This window comes from Primulina tabacum, chromosome 10 (genome assembly GCF_025594145.1).
Source record: "Primulina tabacum isolate GXHZ01 chromosome 10, ASM2559414v2, whole genome shotgun sequence".
NCBI lineage: Eukaryota > Viridiplantae > Streptophyta > Magnoliopsida > Lamiales > Gesneriaceae > Primulina > Primulina tabacum.
The window spans coordinates 33,968,618-33,982,586 of NC_134559.1; positions in this window are offsets into that span (position 1 = coordinate 33,968,618).

A 13,969-nucleotide genomic window follows, 5' to 3' on the forward strand; every position below is an offset into this window, starting at 1 on the left:
CTATTGGCGATGATATTCGACGAGACGTCTTGACAGAGGCACATACCGCACCATATTCGATACATCCAGGCAGCACCAAGATGTATCAGGATCTTCGTAGACTCTATTGGTGGCCAAGTATGAAGAAAGGCATTGCCATGTTTATTTCTCAGTGTCTAACTTGTCAGCAGGTGAAGATTGAGCACCAGAGACCTGCTGGGACATTGCTATCTTTGCCGATTCCTCAGTGGAAATGGGAGCATATTACGATGGATTTCGTGACTGGTCTTCCCAGAACGCAGAAAGGTTTTAACTCTATTTGGGTTATTGTCGATCGATTGACCAAGTCAGCGCGTTTTCTCCCAGTCAAGACGACGTATTCCATGAACCAGTATGCCGAGGATTATATAGCAGAGATTGTTAGACTTCACGGTGTCCCTGTGTCGATTGTGTCTGATCGTGACCCTAGATTTACCTCAGAGTTTTGGAAGAGTTTGCACAGAGCTATGGGTTCACGGTTAGCTTTCAGTACAGCATATCACCCTCAGAGCGACGGTCAATCAGAGATAGTTATTCAGATTCTAGAGGATATGCTCAGAGCTTGCACTATTGATTATTCTGGTAGCTGGGATTCTAAATTGCCTCTTGTGGAGTTCACGTACAATAACAGTTACCAGGCGACGATTGGGATGGCACCGTACGAAGCACTTTATGGCAGGAAGTGTAGATCTCCCTTGTATTGGGATGAGATTGGTGAGAGGAAGATGTTGGGTCCAGAGTTGGTCCAACAGACTGCTGATGTAGTTGCTGTTATTAGAGAGAGGATAAAGACAGCGCAGTCGATACAGAAGAGCTATGCGGATGTACGTCGTAGACCTTTGCAGTTTGAGGTTGGCGATCACGTGTTTTTGAAGATAGCACCTCTCAAGGGTGTGATGCGGTTTGGCAAGAAGGGCAAGTTGAGTCCGAGATTTATTGGCCCCTTTGAGATCTTGGATAGAGTTGGTGATCGAGCTTACAGATTAGCCCTACCGCCAGATCTTGACAGAGTTCACAATGTTTTTCACGTATCGATGCTCAGGAAGTATATTGCGAATCCTTCCCATGTTCTTCACCACGAGCCATTGGACTTGACGCCGAATTTGACGTACCAAGAGATTCCGGTTCAGATACTAGACCACAAAGTTAAAGTTTTGAGGAACAAAGATATCAGCATCGTTAAAGTTCTTTGGAGGAACCATTTGATCGAAGAGGCCACGTAGGAACCAGAGGATGAGATGAGAGAGAAGTATCCTGAGTTGTTCGTGCAGTGACGTCAATTTCGAGGACGAAATTCCTCTAAGGAGGGGAGATTGTAATAGCCAAGCCTGGTGTACGGTACGGTTTAAGTTTTCATAAGTTTATTGACTACTTGGTCAAGTTTAGGTATAGTTTGGATGTTAAGAGTTTCGATTTATGATTTATAGTATGGTTGGTTATAGATGATGTGTAGTGCTTTTGTAGCGGCGTTACGATTAAATTCATGATAAATTGTATATTGATCCAAATGAGGTGACGCCTTTTCCATTAGAAATATAAGACATAGAGGTGTAACTTTCTTATTTTGAGTTTTGTTCAAATCATTGTGGAAGGTAAGCCAAAAGTGCCCCGAAGTGTTTCGTGTGTTTCGACGTTCCTCCAGTGACACATGTTGGGAGAATGGGCATAACGTTTTACTCAGACGTCCAATTGATCTGAAATTTTGAGGGATTCAAGATAAGACATAGAGCTACAACTTTGTAGTTTACCACTTTTCCCAATTATGAATGTAAGAGGCGTTTCAGAAGCGATCTTTGGAGTGGCAGTGCGCAGAGTGCGCGCCCGAGCGGGAATAAATGTCCGCCCGGGCGAGCCTACTTCGAAAATTTTGTGTTTTGTCGATGAGTTCCGCGCCCGAGCGGAAAATATGTTCGCCCGAGCGGCCAGCAATGTTTAAAAATCGTATTTTGGTATTTTTAGTGTTTAAATACAAGGGTTTGCCCTCATTTCTCTCATTTCCTTTATTCTTTTCGTTTCTTCACTTCAAGGGAGAGCTAGGGTTCTCATTCCTTCTTCATTTCCTTTGATTCAAGCTTCTTGTTGGGTTGTTGAAGTGAGAGCAAGATTATTTTCGGTTCAAAGAGCTAAGGTAAGCTTGTGGTTTTGTTTATTCTTGGATTTTGGTGTTGGGGAGAAATCATGGGTTTGGTGATGTGTTGATTTTATGGATTAATTGATATGGGTTTATGATTATTGAGTTGTTGATGGTTCAATACATGGTTTATTGTTGTAGGTTTTGTACCAAGATTATAGGTTCAAGGTGTTCTTGTGGTTTGTAAGTGGAAATTCATCCCTTGTGCTCACATGATTATATATGTATTGTGTTTCAAAGGTTTTATTGTGTTCCCTTCATTTGATTCACTATTATTTATTGATGCCTTTGTTGTATATTGTGGAGGCAATTGATGTCTCAACTTTGAGAAAGGAATACAAAAGAGAAAGAATATCAAAGTGTTTGATGAAATGTCCCAAAGAAAGAGTTTAAATGTTTTATGGATTGATAGATACATAGTCAGAGATTGCATGCAATTAGTTGATCAACGACCATAGGCTTATATCCCTCAGAGTTGTCGAATTATATCGATGGGATAAGAGCACCACAGACAGAGTTACTATTGATATCAATCCACCATAGTAAAGAGAAATACCATCTCATTGTTATGCTATTGCTACGATATACATGTTTCAGAGTTGATGGTATTTTATGTTTTCAAAGCCATGTTTTACAGATTATACTATGTATCATTGCTATGTAAGAGTTCCACTTGCTGAGTTTTATACTCATTTCAGTTATTTCATGTGATGCAGATAAGAGCGACGGACCAGGACGTTGATTGTGGCCCGGAGTCATATGCATACGAAGTTGGAAGGAAGAGGTTATTTTGCAACTATTTTTGGATCATGATCATAGGAATGATATTTTGTATTTTTTTATATCATTTGAATGATCATTTATTTACTTTTAAACATTTTATGGTGATGTATTTTGAAACCTTCCTTCATTTTATAAGAAAATTTTAAATTCCGCTGCTACTGTTATTGTAAACGGGTCGAGGTGTCACAGGGAATGGAATGTTGATATTGCTATTCTCGATATGTCATTTCAGATTGACAGAGACAGTCTTGAATTCAGAACTTCCCATTTCTTCAGACCGAGACTACGAACGAAAGGTATAAGTCAATGTGGAACCGGGAAAACGGCTCGAGTAGGATATACTTGAGTTTCCCTAAATCACATACTTATTGTTATTATTTACATTGATTTGAATTGATATGCTTGTTATATTGTTTTATAGAAGCATGTATTAGATGAGTATTAGACGAGTGATCTTGTGATATAAGTGCCGATAGTGATGGAATCGTCACTGGAACATTGCACATTGTCACAAGATAGTGAATTGGCGATAGTGCCACAGTCTGTGACGGATAGGTCAAGACACCGGATGTTTGGTTATATCGATTGAATATAATTGGAGTTTCTTCTATTACTGAATTCGAAATAGGAATGCCAACGTCTGGAAACCGGGATCCCTAGACTAGGATTGAGTCTAGTCTGAGACGTGGAGTCACGAGTCTGATTAATGATTTTATATTGATTATATTTAGATTCTGATACATGTTAGTGATATTTGTTACATGCTTTTACATTTTTTAAATGATTGCATGTTTCGTTGATTTATACAGGGATGTATTTCTCACCGGAGTTATCCGGCTGTTGTCGTGTTTGTATGTGTGCATGACAACAGGTGGGACATGATCAGGGTCGAGGAGATGACAAGAGATCATGATTAGAGTGGAGACCTACGGACTTTGACGTTGCTGTAGATAGGATTCAGCACTGGACAATTAGTTGTTAAACCTTAGTTTGAGTTGATGTTTATAATACAAAACTTGTACTTTAAAACTGATATGTATATTAGAATCTATTCCATTACGTTCCGCACTTAATACTGTATTTAAAAAAAATTAGACCCTGTTTATTATAATTAAATTGTTCGAATGTTAATTAACATAATTAGCGTCCAGGTCCCCACATGGAACCTCAGATTTGATAGCACTATCAAAGAGTTTGGTTTTGCTAAGAATTCTGAGGAACCATGCGTGTACAAGAAATTTAGTGGGAGTGCAGTGACATTCCTGGTACTTTATGTTAATGATATCATGCTTATTGGGAATGATGTATGATTATTGCAATCAACTAAAGTATGGTTAGCCAGTAAATTCTCCATGAAAGACATGGGTGAAGCATCCTACGTATTGGGAATACAAATATATAGAGATAGATCAAAGAGGATGCTCGGCCTCACCCAAGCCACCTATATCGATACCATTCCGAAGAGATTCTCTATGGAAGAGTCCAAGAGAGGATACTTACCAATGTGTTATGGTGTTACTCTATCTAAAGCCATTTGTCCCAAAACTGATGAAGAGATATAGATGATGACATGTATTCCATATGCGTCAGCCATTGGTAGTATCATGTATGGTATGATATCGGCACGTCCCGATGTTGCTTACACTCTGAGTGTTACAAGCAGATATCAGGCGAACCCTAGTCCACTACATTGGAAGGCCGTGAAAGATATTCTAAAGTACTTGAGAAGAACTAAGAACTTGTTCATGGTCTATGGGGGTGGAGAATTGAAATTGGAAGGCTACACTGATTCTAGCTTCCAATGTGACGTAGATGATTCGAAATCGACCTCTGGCTTTGTATTCATGCTTAATGGTGCGGCTGTCTCTTGGAAAAGTTCCAAGCAAGACACCGTTACGGATTCCACCACTGAAGTTGAATACATTCTTGCATCTGCTGCAACAAAAGAGGTAGTTTGGATGAGGAGTTTTGTCCAAGAGTTGGGCGTTATTCCTAATGGAGTTGATCCAGTCCCGTTGTATTGGGACAACAATGGTGCCATTGCACAAGCAAAGAAACCAAGGTCTCATCAGCGATCCAAACATGTACTGAGGAAGTTCCACATCATACGGGAGATTGTGGGAAGATGAGACATATCAGTCGAAAGAGTCTCCTCTGCAGATAATTTTGCTGATCCACTTACATAGCCCTTGCCAGGACCATTGTTTGAGAAGCATCGCGAAGCAATAAGATTAAAGTTATGGGTAGTTGGCTCTAGGGCAAGTGGGAGATTGTAGAGTTGATGCCCTGCAAGCCAACGGTTGGCTAGGGAACTTATTGACTCAAGTGTAATAAAAAATCTTTATTTTAATATAATTTAACTTTTCATGGTCTAGTTTTACTTTATCTGTATACCCATGCAATCAGCATAGATAAAGTCCTTGATTATAATTTATTACAAATGAATCGTAATTCGATATTGAAACTCATTTGTAAACACTGTATGATCTAAATTCGTTCCTAGTCGATTCAGCCGCCTAAAACATGGGTAAAGGTCGCTTGAGCTCGAGACTAGCATCTGTGATGTTGTGTACTGCGTTTCTTGATAAGGGCATAGAGATGTCCAAACATGTAGATGGGTAGTCATATGATGATTATACCGAACAACCCTCCCTCAAACTTTCCAAGTGGTTATCATTCATCGAGAGGATAAGTCCGTGGTTATGATTGTACACCATTAATCCTTACGACCCGGGACAACACTAAGGCTCTATATGCTAGGGCTGTGCTTTGACTCGTTTACTGGCTCCAGGAGAGTCATCAGGTGGCGAGGTTGGGTACAGTTGCGACACATATAGGAGCCAGTGCATTGTAGTTAGGGATTCACCGCTCACCTGTGGGTGTGGATATCCTATGTGATATGATGAAAATATAGTGCGTGGAATCTCTGGCCAGAGTATGAGATGTACGTTAGAGAAGGAGTTCTCCAATCGTACATGCGATGCCACTATTTATAGTTATCACATAGTTATCGAATTATTATGCAACCCTCGATGAACCAATGGTTGCAGATTCGATCGGGATAAATGAGATGAAGGGACCGTACTGTACGTTAATCATAATCGACTGGTTCTTGTAGGCACTATCAGTGATACATAGGGGATCATGGGGCGATACTACTAGACGCTCTCACCATGATCCGATGGTGCAATCAGAAATGAGTTCTGACATTCTTAATCAAGGTGTTGATGAAAAGAATGGGGCTAACTAGGGTAAGCCCGAATAAGAATAAATATTATTCTGAATCACAAATAATTGTTAACCCACGGCTAGCTGTATCCCTGAACTATTGCGGGTCACACAAGTACTGGATCATTTGTTCCCGTTGAGAAAATAAATTCAAGTAGTTGAATTTATATATTATTATAGTAAATTCAAGGAGTTGAATTTATATATTATTATAGTAATCTCAAGGAGTTGAATTTATGATAATTAAATTTTGAAAAAATAAATTCAAGGAGTTGAACTTATGAGATAGTAAATTCAAGAAGTTGAATTTATGAAATTTGGAGAGAATAAATTCAAAGGGTTGAATTTATAAAGTTTGAGAATTTAATTTATTAAACTCAAAAGTTGGGTTTATTAAATATTAAATTTTAGAGGTGATAAAATTCAAGGAGTTGAATTTGTAATTTTAATAATAAATTCAAATGTTGAATTTATAAAAGATTTAATTTATTAAGCTCAAAAATTGAGTTTATTAAATAATAAATTAAATATAATGGGAAGTGTGTTTAATGGGCTTGTAGGAGTACAATCCAACATACTAAATAATTAAAGTTTTAATGAACTTTGATTAATTAAACTAGTTGGACTAGTCCAATTAATTAATCAAGCTCATTAATGTTATTTAACAGGCCCATGTATTATTTTATGGTAATTAGGTTATGGAAACTTTATTTAAGTCGGAGAATTAAACCCTAGCCTCCATAACACACCATCATTTTCGAAAAAAAAAACCTCCTCCTTCTCTCCACAATATTTCGGCCACCCGCTTTGCAAAAGGAGATTGACCCGCCTCTCGAATTTTCGATCTCAACGAAAAATCTCTTCTAACTTTTCTAGTACAAATTAGAAGAGGAAAAAATCTTCTAGTCGTAGATCTAATTAGAAGGATTGAAGGAAAGAGTTTTTGAAGATAGTTTGTAGGGATTCATCAAGAGCTAGATCCGCCTATAACGGATTAGTTGGAGCCAAGTGATTTAATTCACTAAAGGTATAATTCTAACACCCTGTGAATGATTTTGTTAAAATCATACGAGCGCCTAAAGCAAAACATATTTTGATTGTCAAAATAAATAAAAATTTTTAAAACTTTCGCTGCGTTTGGGCGTGTAGAAAACTCAGATCCAACAGAATTGAGCCTCAATACTAAGCTTTCAATCGATCAATTTTCCGTTAATGTGATTATTACTTGCATATTTTAGGGCTGGAAATTTTCTGAGAAAGCCTTGGGCAACTTAATATTTGATATGATTAAGAAAATTCTTAAAAATTTTAAAGGGATATTTTATACATATAAAAAAAACTCATATGATTTAATTTGATCTCAATTTAATATACATTTATGTTCACTAAGTGTTTGACATGGAAATCTTGCGTGCCGAAAAGTGCGCAAATCTGACATGTTACGAGTCTCAATTCGTCTGTCTCTTCTTAAATTCACTTTAAAGGTTAAATAATAAAAATAACGTACGAATTCAACCATCTGCACAACTCGATCGTATGTGTTTAAATAATTAAAATCAAGAGTGAGTTACGTTTCATGCATATCTCTTCTAATGTTAAAAAAGTTGTGCTATTTCTTGTATGACAATATTTATTCCCAAATTGTCATATAGTTTCTTAAATTAGAAATTGAACACCATGATATATTAGTCAAAATTTAAAAGCTCCAGGAATTTATGCATTACGATCACATCTTTCCACTTGTGCATGCAGCAATAAAACTGATATCTTAATAGAAAATATAATTGAGTACTGCATAAATTTTAAACCATGTATGAAATAAATGAATGACATGCAATAGGTAGACAAATTCAACACCTAGAGATCATTTTTTTAGGTAGATTTTAATATGTGTGATATAAGCTTTATTTTGTCAATTATAAGTGCATATAGTGAACTTCAAATGAATTTATTCAAAGACTTAAAAAATTTTGCTTTAAATTAATCTCTTGATCTATATAAATTCAAACTAAAGAATATGATGAAATGGTTGAAGAGTCTTTTCAAGGATCGCTAGAATCACTAAATCACGGGTTAAATTCGAGGCAATATCTTGTATTTTATATAATCATTCAAACACAATAAATTTTTTTTTAGGTTTATAAGATCCTAGCTATTAATGTAGAATAAATTTTTGGAAATTTAGTATGTAGATGCATTTGCTCCTTTTTTTTCCCAAGATATATATCTTAAGGAATTATTGCATGCAATACTATTATTCTTCTTTTCTGATCAATGGAATGAGAGGAGAAAATTTGTGATGGTGGTTGATGGATTTTCTCAATTTTGTAGTCGATGGACGGAATGTGATAAAATTTATTATTAAATTTGAAATTTTTAATCCGATACCATTTCTTGATATACCCAAAAATATCTTGTTACGTTCTTGCAACTTACCATGCAATCAACTTTAATGTTGTCTCTATCGCTAGCTAGATTCCACGGTTTTCCCTTATAGTTGCGGTTCAATATAATGGATTAAAACTTATCACCATATATGCATCTTCTATAGATAAAAAAATTTGCTTGGTTTGGGAGGAACGAGGATTTTGCTATGTAAAATTCATATTTTAAAAAAATCAAATTCAAAATTTTAAATTATCTTTTGTGAAATCCTAATATATCTTTTCTTCTATTAATACAAGTTCTTAAAGTGGTTCTCTGTTGTATTTTTCCTTTTTGAGAAGATCCAGTGAAAGAAAGTGAGAGTAGGCCAAGAGCTAGGGATTTCCATTCTTTTCCAAATAGGACTCTATCAACTAATGAATAATGATAAGGTAAATAGGACTATTAGACTTAAATGTAAGCATTCAGAGTGATTGTGTGAGAGAGGATGAAATTATGATTTTAATTATATCCGGAGGGGATCAAGGGATTCAAAACCAGCCAACCTTTTTAAACCCGTACCACACGTCCACAATTCTTCAACATTCCCACCACCTCCAGACACCATGGTAGCCACCACCACCACCGCGGCGAAATCGACCCCAGTTTTCCTGAGAACTCATAACTCTACCGAAATGAAGTCTTGGTCTCCCCACCAATACACGACAGTGTTATAGTAGATGCCCTGCAAGCCAACGGTTGGCTAGGGAATTTATTGACTCAAATGAAATAAGCAATCTTTATTTTAATATAATTTAACTTTTTATGGTCTTGTTATACTTTATCTGTATACCCATGCAAATAGCATAGATAAAGTCCTTGATTATGCTTTAATACAAATGAATTGTAATTCGATGTTGAAACTCATTTGTAAACACTGCATATTCTAAATTCTTTCCTAGTCGATTCAGCCGCCTAAAACAGGGATAAAGGCCGCTCGAGCTCGAGACTAGCATCTGTGATGTTGTGTACTGCGTTTCTTGGTAAGGGCATAGAGATGTCCAAACATGCAGATGGGTAGTCATACGATGATTATACCTGAACAACCCTCCCTCGGACTTTCCAAGTGGTTATCATTCATCGAGAGGATAAGTCCGTGGTTATGATTGTACACCATTAGTCCTTACGACCCGGGACAACACTGAGGCTCTATATGCTAGGGCTGTGCTTTGACTCGTTTACCGGCTCCAGGAGATTCATCAGGTGGCGAGGTTGGGTACAGTTGCGACACATATAGGAGCCAGTGCATTGTAGTCGGGGATTCATCGCTCACCTATGGGTGTGGATATCCTATGTGATCTGATGAAATAATAGTGCATGGAATCTCTGGTCAGAGTATGAGATGTACGTTAGAGAAGGAGTTCTCAAAAATAGTACAGGCGATGCCACTATTATAGTTATCACATAGTTATCGAATTAATATGCAACCCTCGATGAACCAATGGTTGCAGATTCGATCGTGATATATGAGATGAAAGGACCGTACTGTACGTTAATCATAATCGACTGGTTCTTGCAGACACTATCAGTGATACCTGGGGGATCATGGGGCGATGCTACTAGACGCTCTTACCATGATCCGATGGGTGCAATCATAAATGAGTTCTGACATTCTTGATCAAGGTGTTGATGAAAAGAATGGGGCTAACTAGGGTAAGCCCGAATAAAGGATTATGTCCTGAATCACAAGGAGTTGTGAACCCACGGCTAGCTGTATCCTTGAACCATTGAGGGTCACACAAGTACTGGATTGTTTGTTCCCGTTGAGAGAATAAATTCAAGGAGTTGAATTTATATTATGATATAGTAAATTCAAAGAGTTGAATTTATGATAATTAAATTTTGAGAAAATAAATTCAAGAAGTTGAATTTATGAGATAGTAAATTCAAGAAGTTGAATTTATGAAATTTGATAATTTAATTTATTAAACTCAAAAGTTGGGTTTATTAAAAATTAAATTTTGGAGGTGATGAAAATTCAAGTAGTTGAATTTATAATTTAAATAATAAATTCAAATGTTGAATTTATAATATATTTAATTTATTAAGCTCAAAAGTTGAGTTTATTAATTAATAAATTAAATATGGTGGATAATGTGTTTAATGGGCTTGTAGGAGTACAATTCCAACATAATAAATAATTAAAGTTTTAATGGACCTTGATTAAATTAATTAAATTAGTTGGACTAGCCCAATTAATTAAATCAAGGCCATTAATGTTAATTATGTATTAGGTCATGGGTTAATTATATATAGGGATCGAGAAGTCAAAACCCTAAACTACCACACCATAAGTTTTCGAAAATCAGCCTCCATCCTCCAAGCAAAAATCGGCCACCTCTCTTGAGAAAGAATTTTGAGCCGTCTCTCAAATAATTTTCTCCTACGTTAAATATCTTCCAATATTTCTAGTGCAATTTGGAAGAGGATCAAACAATCCAGTCGCGGACCCAATTAGAAGAATAGAAAGGATTCTTTTGAAGAAAGTTCGTAGGGATTCAACAAGAGCTAATCCGTTTATACCGGATTAGTTGGAGTCAAGTGATTTAATTCACTAAAGGTATAATTCTAACACCCTATGAATGTTTTTGTTAAAATCATACGAGCGGCCAGAGCAAAATATATTTTGATTGTCAAAATAAATAAAAATTTTAAAATTTCCGCTGCGTTTGGGCGTGTAGAAAACCGAGATCCAACAGTGGTATCAGAGCCAAGATTTTTCTAAATCGTATGGTTTGATATTGAATAATTTATTTCTAACCACACAAGAAAATTTTTCAGAAAATTGTAACACCATGAAAAATTAATTTTTTCAAAAAACAAAAAAAAAATTTTAAATCTGCCCGGAACTGTTCCGGGCAGTCCGTGCGCGCAGGGCCGCTAACGGCAGCGCGCGGTGCGCGCAGGCGTGCAGGCGCCAGACGCCTGCGCGCACGCGGCGTCGGCGCGCCAGGGCGCGCCTGTGCGCGATTTGCGCGCACAGGGCCGCTGCCGCTGCCCGAAACGTTCGGGCAACAGGCAGGCAGCGAGGGTGGCTGTCTGGGGTCGTCTCGGGAACCGTACTTGATGTTGGGCCTGAATTGTTTGGGCCTAGGGTGCAATTTTTTGAATTTTAAAATTTTTGGGTAAAATTGATATTTTTGAAAAATTGGTTCAATTTTTATTTTGAAAGATTGATTTTTAGAAAATTAATAATTTTCTTGTAAAATAAATAATTAGAATGTGATTTTAATTATTTATGGTAAAATGAGTTTTACAAGAAATCAATTATTATTGATTTAATTGGAAATTAAATAAAGAAGTTTATTTAATTTATTAAATTCTTTAATTATTGTGGTGGTTACTGATAAAATTATTAGATAAATGATTTATCAATTAATTAAATTGTTTAATTAAATTGATGTTAATATTTGATATTAAATGCATGAAGGATGATCGAGAACCTTGACCAATGTGTTAGGTGTATGTTAGGATATTTTACTGTTTTATTCGTTTTTTTTTTAATATTTGATATTATTAAAGTGAGCCAGGTTTATGGCCCGTTCCCACCCCATGAGATGTATCCTTTATGTGCCATGGCTATTTAAATGTAATTATTAGAAATAGTGGAAGATCAAGACTGGAAGATGGTGGGCCCGATGAACGAGATGAAGACATGTAAAATATTCGAAGCTCGTGTAATAATTGCATTTGCATCCCTGCATTCACCTAGGTTTTGGATCTGGATCCATGTTTGGCTCACATGGATCTAATAGTGTTGGCGATCGATCATTCTTATTTATTGTTGAATGTCATATTATGATATATGTGATATATAGTAGTATGCATGTATGTATATTATTAGATAATATTGTTGCATGGATCCGGCAAACATACAAACTCGTGGCACAGCGATTTTAAATTAAAATGATGAGACAATTTTAAAATTAAAATCCCTCATTTTGAATATGATTCAAAATTCATATCAAACCGTAAAAGTAAAAATTAAAAGAGTTTAATTTTTCCTTGCCTTCCATCAACCGTGATTGCATGTTGATCGCTACCCGCGGACAGTGTCTGGCTCATATTATTGGGGAGGCCTGGACGCCGGAAAGCTGTGACTTCCACCGGACATATGATGTGAATTGAGTGGAACTCCCATGACTTCGGCTCATATTATTGGGGGAACTCATGGCGACCGTCTACTACAATTCAATATTGATGGGTCGGTTTGACACGCGAAAATAAACGCCGTCATATTATTGGGTCCTTATTAAACGTGAGGCAAAACACGCGGAGGTTGCATAGTGATGCAATTGGATTCTACTTTTTAGAAATTATAATTGGCTGATATTATTCGGAATTATAATTGGCTAATTGAACTCTACGCGCCCACTAAGAAAATACGATTTTCCTTTTTCATCAGAGGGTGGTTAAAATTTCAAAATAGTGGGAGGAAGATTTATAAAATAAAAAATCCATATTTTATATCTTAAAATTATTTTAAAATAATCAGCAACCATTATTATGTTTCCATATCAGTATATTTTCGATTTCGTCACGTAATTCATTTTTGTTATTAACAAGCTAACCGAATCTAATTTTCAAGACTGGTTGGAAAATTTGTTCTAAATTCGGAGAAAATGACATACACACTAATGTCAGTCTTGTTGAACTGACAATGCATGCAAGATGGTGGGACCATAGTGTGCAAGCTAAAGTGTAATGTGCTTGCTTCTATGTCAAATGAACTGTAGGGACAGTTTGAGAAAATTTTGAATGCTGCTGATATTCGAATGCACGTGCAAGAGTTACATGGTGCATGAAATTATGCACATCACTTTCGAGGAGCTCATGAATACACGCATGCAAGACAGGGCTTTGGCCCATGAGCGTGGTGTACATATAATTGGGCTTATTGAGAATGTGATGGGCCTGGAATATGTGATTCCTAACAAGTTACTTCATGACATCAATTTGTTGTCATTCTCTTTCTCATTTGACAGGTTTATGTTGAACTTCATTTTGAATAAGATTGATGATAGCCTTGAAGAGCTATTCAACATGCTTATGACTTATGAAGTCATCATAAAATAGGAAAATTTTGTTTCTTAGTTGGGCTTGTTGTCAGGAACAAAAGTGGCCCGCAATGTAAGGGAAAGAAATGTTCTGCCTCTCACAAGAAAAACCCAATAAGAGGCAAACTCTGAAAGACACTTAAAAGGCCTACAAAGCCCGATAAGTTAGAACATATTTATTTCACTGAAAGAAGTCCGGACATAAGAAATTATATGTGCCAGAAATGTTCTGGAAATGATAAGTGAATGTCCAAGTAAACATGATTTCAACAACAAACAAAGAATGTTAGATGATCCAAATCCCACACAAATATGGCCCGTTAGAATA